Genomic DNA, 7,852 nt, shown 5'->3' with positions numbered 1-7,852 from the left:
TGTACTGTATGTTATACTTGGGTGGCAGGATAGTCTACTGGTTAGTGAGGTCGTCTCCCAGCCAGAGGGCAGAGGTTTGACCTAGACTACAATATTTTAAAACAGTTTATATCTACAAAGCAGAAGACGTGGTTACACAGACTTTGACTTTGTAACCATGTGTTCACACTGTGAGCAACTTGGTTGATGGGTGGACACATTGTGGGCGGGGCCAAAGGTTCTGAATGCACCTATAGCGGTCAACTATAGCGGTCTGCAGCTACAAAGTTTTGAACAGCCAAATCAAGTATTTGTTGCTGCTTTGGTATTGCCTTCATAACAGTACATTGTTTTGCTGAGTTAATATAGCAAGCTAGCAAGTGCTAACTAGGTAGCATTAACCTTAAACAGAAAACGCTCAATAAAATTACTTAAGAGTTTACTATCGACCCCAACGATGGATGCAACTGTTCTTCACCCATTGTTTTTTATTCCTGTAGCCTTTCAAATAATACTTGTAGAGAACTGTGAAGCTTTGAAAGACTGGTATATTTTTCCATTTCCTTGGCCATTTTGCCAGGCAGAACTATTGTTCATGAAATAAAATCACATTGGTAGGGAAACAATGAAGCGTAGAAATCTGATTTTTGATCTAACTGCCAAATTTTCTCAAGCCTGTTGACCGTCCACATATTGGCCGACTTTCCCTGGCCGCTCAGCTCCATAGGAAATGAATGGACTTCTGGTGACTTAACGATGGTGTTGCTCACAGTGTGAACACACGGTGAGTGTATCTGCTGTAGCTGCATAATAACACACACAGGGTGAGGTGAGCAGGTTCACCCTGAGCTCACCCTGAGAACTTCTCATCTCAAATTTGATTTTAGGCAGGAATGACTGCTAAACATTTGCATACAAGAACATGAATCCTCCACGTCGCTTGATGAGTATTATTTTACTGACATTTTTTTTACAGTGCACATATGGGCATCGCTTTCAATTCGTGTTCTCTCAATTTACACGGTTTTCATTTTGACCTCCAGCCCTGTTGCACCGCTGCTGACACACACAAGGGGAGCAGCCGTCGTCGCTGCATCTAATGTTGCACGTGCAAAAAGTTGCTGACTCACCGAGCACAAGGAGACTGTCGAACTGTTGTAATGGATGAGGGCGATGACGGGGGGGCCGGGAGGGGGGGGGGTGTAGGTGGAAGGAGTCTGGTACAGCAATCAGGGAGGGATCTGGTCTGGAGTTTGTACTTTGGTAATGATGTGCTGTATGTAGGGGGTAAGCATCTGTGTGTGTGTGTGTGTGTGTGTGTGTGTGTCTGCATTGCTCTGGGGGGGTTATTAAGACCATAGAGAGCTGGAAGGTGGGGTGGTCGGGGTAGAAGCAACAGGTAATTCGTCCCATATGATGTGGCCCTCTATGGTAGCGTTTACCTTGACATCCACTTATACACATATAGTATACCCTCCCCACCTGGTTTGGGTCATGGGTCACTCAGCAAAATATGGGCTCATACAAAGTTGTTGTAACCGGTGTCTTTCCCACATATTTCATTGCGAAAGGTTGATTTTCTTAAAGGATCACGCTTGGTCAGGGGCGGAGTTAGTGATTTGGGGGCCCTAGGCAAATGCAAACATGGGGCCCCCTGAGTCCCAACATTCACCCTTTTCAATACATCCTTTCAATACATTACCTTCAAGTCGGGGCTGAGCTTGGAGGCAGTGATAATAGTGCTAGCAGCAACACTAGCAAAAAGTTCATTTTTTCTGTCTCTTACATGACTCAAGATTGAAATAATTTTACTGTAACAAAAACATGAAGCCAGTTTCTTTAAATTGATGAAAAATTACCTCTATTCTTGTCTTTTCTTACAACTAGAGTAACTAGAGTAAGTAGCTGGTGAATGTTGCTGCCTGTCTTATGGTGTTGTAGATTTATGACAGTGTAGCCTGATGTTTTCTATGGTACTCATTGGTATGGTAGTATATCATTCTGTTAAACTCTGAATTGGATCTATATGAATGCTCACCTTGGATTATGGCACGAGATATTAACATCATATCTTGTGTATTGATAAATGCTTTGTGGGGCCCTCTGGCTGCAGGGCCCTAAGGCAATCACCTACCTTTGCCTATAGTAAGACCGCCCTTGCACTTGGTTTTTAAATAATGCCTTGCACTGACAGTTAACACATTCACACTGGGAGCTGCCCAATACAACCACAGGTTTCCTCTATTGGCTACTGAGCAGCTCCACTGGAGCAGCTGTGAGTTAACCGCCTTGCTCATGGGCACTTTGACTTTAGCTGTTGGGGCAGGGATTTGATTTGATGTGATGTGATCTGATTTAGAAAATAGACAAGCACATGATAAAAACATTTGACCCAAGAGGAATCGCACGAGAAAGCGTTACTTAAAACATTTATTTCCATTATGGTCTTTAATGGACGACAAAATAACAATAACTTGACAAGCCACACCTACACCTGACCAGCTCTTGTGCTGTTATTTCTCATTAGTACAGGCCACAGAGAAGTACTAAAGGCCAACTGACTGCCCTGTTGTCTGCCTGTCTGTGCACCCAAAGGACACTGATGTTTTTGTGACCCCTTTAAAAAACGCTGTGTGCATTCCATAACATTGAGTGCCGCACACAGCAGACTGTATACGTACACATGCGGTATCTTATCAGTGTTCCTGCTGGCTTTATGGTGTTCAGACGGCCTCAAGGTTACATGCTGATGGCACGATGGCACGACAGGAGGTGTTTTATGTCTGAATTCAGCTCACTGAGCCAGGACAGAGTGGATTGTCTGGACTGATTAATTGGCTTTGGGGATCACGGAGAGCCGCGGTTGTCGAGAGCTGAGCCGAATCTCTGTGATCTATCATTTATATTGTAGAGGCGCGATGATAGATGCAGCACGGGGGTGATGAGTGTGTGTTTTGCACTACGTATGTCCACGGGGAGACTATTTGTCTTGGCTGTGTGTGGATGCGTGTGCGCCTGCGTGCGCTATGTGTATCTATAAGCTTGCCAAACAAACTGGGGTGCCTCGGGCCACGTAGATAGACCCGTCCTCCGCAGGGAACCCCGTTTCCCGTCAGGAGGGAAATGGTGAGACAATGGTGAGCAAACTCCATTCTCCTCTCCTCTTCGTTTGCTTTGGACTGCTCACCTCACCATTCACATCTCTAATGAGGAGCAATTAGTAAACCACATGCAAAACTGAAGCAAATAAACACTGCGTTTTACATACAATAGCAGTTAATGACAAAGTCCTCATTTACTTTTGCTGATTTTTAGGCTGCAACTCCCTCTTAGAATTGTGGTTCTGGTTGTTACCATGATAACAAAATGCAAAACCCAAGCTTTTCGATTTTCATATTAGATAATATATAATTCATGGTACTTTTTATGTTTTTGTACAATATAGGGTTTAGGGCATGCAGGACTGAGGGATCATAAGTCATATAATTTGATAAAAATGTGAAATATTGTAGCATTTTAACATCAATAAATCATTACTGTAAACAAACTAGACCATCGGCGAGAAGGTTGGCAGCCTCGACCAGCCTCTACTCTGCATTTTACACTGTGTGCCACCAGGTCGGATTTGGAGGGAAATCTACTGGGCTGCTTTATGGCACAAGGGGAGATTGCTTTATGGCACAAAACAGGAAGAGGGCGCTGTTCTCCCAGTGCAAGCGAAGCTAAACCTTTTGTGTTCGCAACATTCTCTCTGTGACAAAAACCAACAAGAGTTTACAGGAAATGCGAGCCCCATTCAAACATGCTGCATCCAAGCATTTACAGGAAGACTATTTTTGACCTGTCAGTTTTTGTTTGTTTTGGATGACGAGATGTCAGCGCTAACATTGTCTTTCCATGTTGTTGAGTAACTTTTTCACTGCTTCATGTTGGTGAAAGACTGCTGACAATACAGACAACGTGGGCAGAGGGTCAGCTTATCAAACATTAACTGTTTTGCTCTTCTATCCGTTATTGTGCACAGGGCTTGGCTGGCTATTCTCCCTTCCTTCACCTGCTTGTCCTTGAATCCCAGGAACACTTTGAACCACCAAAAAAAAAAAATCTGTCTATTACAGATGTCCTCCTTCGTTCCTGTGAGTGCCATAATGTTGGAGATAGCGAGGCATGTTAAAGGATGGCTTTTTAATGAACCTTCCAATTTGTTCCTACATGCAGATGTTCTTCTCTGGATAGACCTCTGCTCCATCTCAAGCCAGAATACCAGCAGTGATGAACATGTTGTCTCCACTCGAAACGTGTCTATGTTCACTGCCTGGAACATTCTCTAATAGGTTCAAGGGGAAAAAAATCATTTGAAATGTGAATAGTGCTCTCATCATCTGTGCCTCGTCCCTGCATTATTCCTTTTGTTCTGTTCCTGTGAAGATTTGGCAGGTCGACCAGGCAGTCATCAGGATATCCTCTTTGGAGAGCCAAGGGGTTGAGAACACATCTGTGGGCTATTACGCATGTGAGCATGTGTGTGTGTGTGTGTGTGTGTGGGTGTGTGTGTGTCACTGTAAAACTTCCTCCTGTCTAATGTCGGACTGGACTGGTAAGACGAGTTGGAAACAAAGCTAGCTGTATTCTCTCTCTCGCTCTCTCTCTCTCTCTCTCCCTCTCTCTCCTCATCTCTTTCTACATGCACTTTGGGTTGTGTTATAGCAACATGTGGCAAGAAAATACATTATACAGACAAGGGAATTCCCAATGACAGTCTAAATGACAAAACCCAAAATTGGTGCTGTGAACATCATAAATCTGCTATTCAGTGAAACGTTCCTAGACTATTGTCAAGTTAATGGGATCATCAGTCAAACGATCCATTAAAGGTCATTTTAACATCAATAAATCATTACTACATTCATTTTGGGACATTAGTATTATTAACGTAAACAAAAGAGACCGACATTGAGAAGACTGTCAGCCTCTATCAGCCTCTACTCTGCATTTTACATTATGAGCCACCTGGTCGGATTTGGATGGAAATCTGCTGGATTGCTTTACGGCACAAACACAGGAAGAGGGTGCTGTTCTTCCAGAGCAAACAGAGATAAATCTTTCAGAGTTTCTGTCAATAGCAGATGGTGGAAGGAGTGACAGTCCAATGGAAAAATCACTTATGGGAAATGTGGTCTTAATTTTGAGAAACACTAACACTAACAGTACCACTGGTGTGAGATAGAGGTTGCCAATCGTCTCCACCATGGTCTCATTTGTTTACAATAATTACACCAAGGTATCGCCATTAATTTGAGATACAATTCGTAGCTGCATAGCAGTAAACATGCTCTTTGTCTAGAAATTGGAAAATAGCTTTGCCCCATTTCAATGTGGTTTTGACTACAGAAAATGTAATATTGTTTGGACATGTAGAGAGGAAAATAACGAGCTGTAAAGTTTTTGCCAGCATCATAAGTGAGGGGATTAAATGACATTTATGTTTATTGGCAGAAAAAGTCCATAACCGAATGCAAAAGTCAAACAGGATTTGGGGCCACCCGGCACATGTACTGTACATAAAAACTCTTGGCGTCGATACACCGGCGCTGAAAAACCCGGCTCCAATCTGGTACCAGCTAGTCTGAGTAAGGTCCTATTTACAGCAGTTTACTGTTGAAATCTTCTCTTCCTTTGTGGTTTCAGGAGGAGTGAATATGGCCTCCACTGGCAGTCTCTGAGGTGGAACGAGACCGAGAATAAGGGTGAAAATAGACGCTGCAGACGTCTCAGCGGACAGACAATTGCAAAAGAGTTAGAGGTTGCACATCTGCGTAGGAGCAGTCTGGATATAGAGACAGCGAGAGGGGAGAAAGTGAAAGAGAGAGATGTGAATGGAAGGAGAAATGAAAGAGTAGTCAATGCGTAAAGGAATAGGACGAGAGGAGAGGGACGGAAAGAGAGGAGAGAAAACTGATAGGTAGGCTGAGAGTAAGAATTCTTGGCGGCTGTGAAGCGATTGGAAGAATGTCAGACTCACTTCAAAAATTGCTTAAGAGTACAGTGATAGCACAGTGGCCGACTTTGTGACACAGTTGTTAAAAATAAAACTTTTCCTGACTGTTGAAACTGCTGCTCGTTAAAACCCCAAATATTTTGGAAGCCATTCTATTTGAGCTTCTTGTCATGAAGGCCAAAAGTCCCATATGAGTGATTATAATTCCTGGTTTTCACCCAGGCAGTCCGGTTCAACTCCCACTATGGGAATGAAATGGGAAAACCTTAGTGTGACTTCACCTAGGAACGCGCTTATATAGAAGCCAAAGTGGTTCATTGTAACCACTGTCAAAATGAACCAGAGGTCACACAACTTGGACTCAAGTCAGATGCGAGTCACGCTTGAGACTTGACTTGACTTGGGTTCTGGTGACTTGGGACTTTACTTTGACTTGAAAAGGTTTCTAAAGTCTTCAAAAGACAAAAGATCTTGTTTTTAGTGTAAATGACTTGGATTGAAAGTGATGAGATTTGTTCCACCAGACGACTGAATTTAAATTCTGTTTTCTGAATTTATATGGAATGATTGAATTTATTGAAGTTGAAACTGATTCTAGAAATCAAACTCATGATGCTCTTATCAAGTTTTTATTCTGTTAAAACAATATCGCATTGAAAGGTCCTAGATATTTAGTTTTCTTTAAGATATTAAATTGATACTGGATTCGTTCTGACTTGACTTGCTGTTCTACATTTAGACTTGAGACTTGGCATTAATGACATGGACTTGACTTGGTAATCTACACTTAGACTTGAGACTTGACTTGAGACTTGTGCCTCAAGACTTGAGACTGACTTGGGACTCGAGCCAAGTTGACTTGGTCACACCTCTGAAATGAACAATTTGTTGGCGGCAGTGTAGCCTGGTGAGAAAGACTGTCCCATAACTGGAGGGTCTCCGGTTTGATCTCAGCAACAGCCATTTATCCTGCTGAAGTGTCCTTGAGCAAGACGCTGACCCCCGACCTGCTCACTCACTGGATAAGAGCATCAGCTGAATGACTACAATGTAAAATGTCCCTGATGCTCACACGAATCAGTGGGACAAAGTTAAATATCAATATCAATAAAACAGTACAAGTCAAAGTGAGAGAATTTTAGAATTTGATGCATTTAAGTGTTAAAAGTAAAAGCGTGTGATATCTTTATAAAATATATTAGCGCTTTTCATCTTCAGTGCCTTAACCTCTACAGACTATAGTGGTGCATTTAGAGTATATACGATGATCTTCCTATTAAAGGCCTGGCTCAGAGTCATAAAACATTTCATTCAGTGTAAATCTAGTGGACCGAAAATCCCTGGAATACTCTGAGTGAGAGCCCTGCCACTAACTCCAATACGTTTAAGCCAGACAGTCTATGAAATGCTGTCAGGTCACGTCTGGGCTGCCAATGTCAGCAGGTCAGGCTAACTGGGCCTTGTGATTGGGCCGAGGGAATCAGACCGACTCCGTTATGTAACGAAGCCTCAAAGAGAGGAGCGCAGGGGGACGGGAAAATTGCACAACATGGTGACATCGCACACCGAATTTAGCGTGCTGTGAAATTTTGACATGCCGTGTCAGCTGTCCGTGTAGGGATTTCTCAAGGGTGAATGTGTGTGTGTGTGTGTGTGTGTTTGTGTGAGTCAGAGACTTTTGATATCCCTGTTGGTTGGATGGCATTCACCTCCATGCAACCCCTATGAAATATTCAGTACCGTTCTACAGTAAATTACAAATTGAAGTCTATTTCATTATTAAGGTAATAATCCATGACATTTTCATATATACAAATATCCATTTTGCTACTCTATTACTGACTGATATAACACAATATTGATTCAACCTATATC

Source organism: Centroberyx affinis, unplaced genomic scaffold, assembly GCF_046629955.1.
Source record: "Centroberyx affinis isolate AG114_WGS23_722 - 3 ecotype Tasmania unplaced genomic scaffold, CSIRO-AGI_Caff_v1 ptg002313l_1, whole genome shotgun sequence".
Taxonomy (NCBI): Eukaryota; Metazoa; Chordata; class Actinopteri; order Beryciformes; family Berycidae; genus Centroberyx; species Centroberyx affinis.
The sequence above is the reverse complement of the archived record's forward strand: the minus strand, read 5'-3'. Positions refer to the sequence as shown.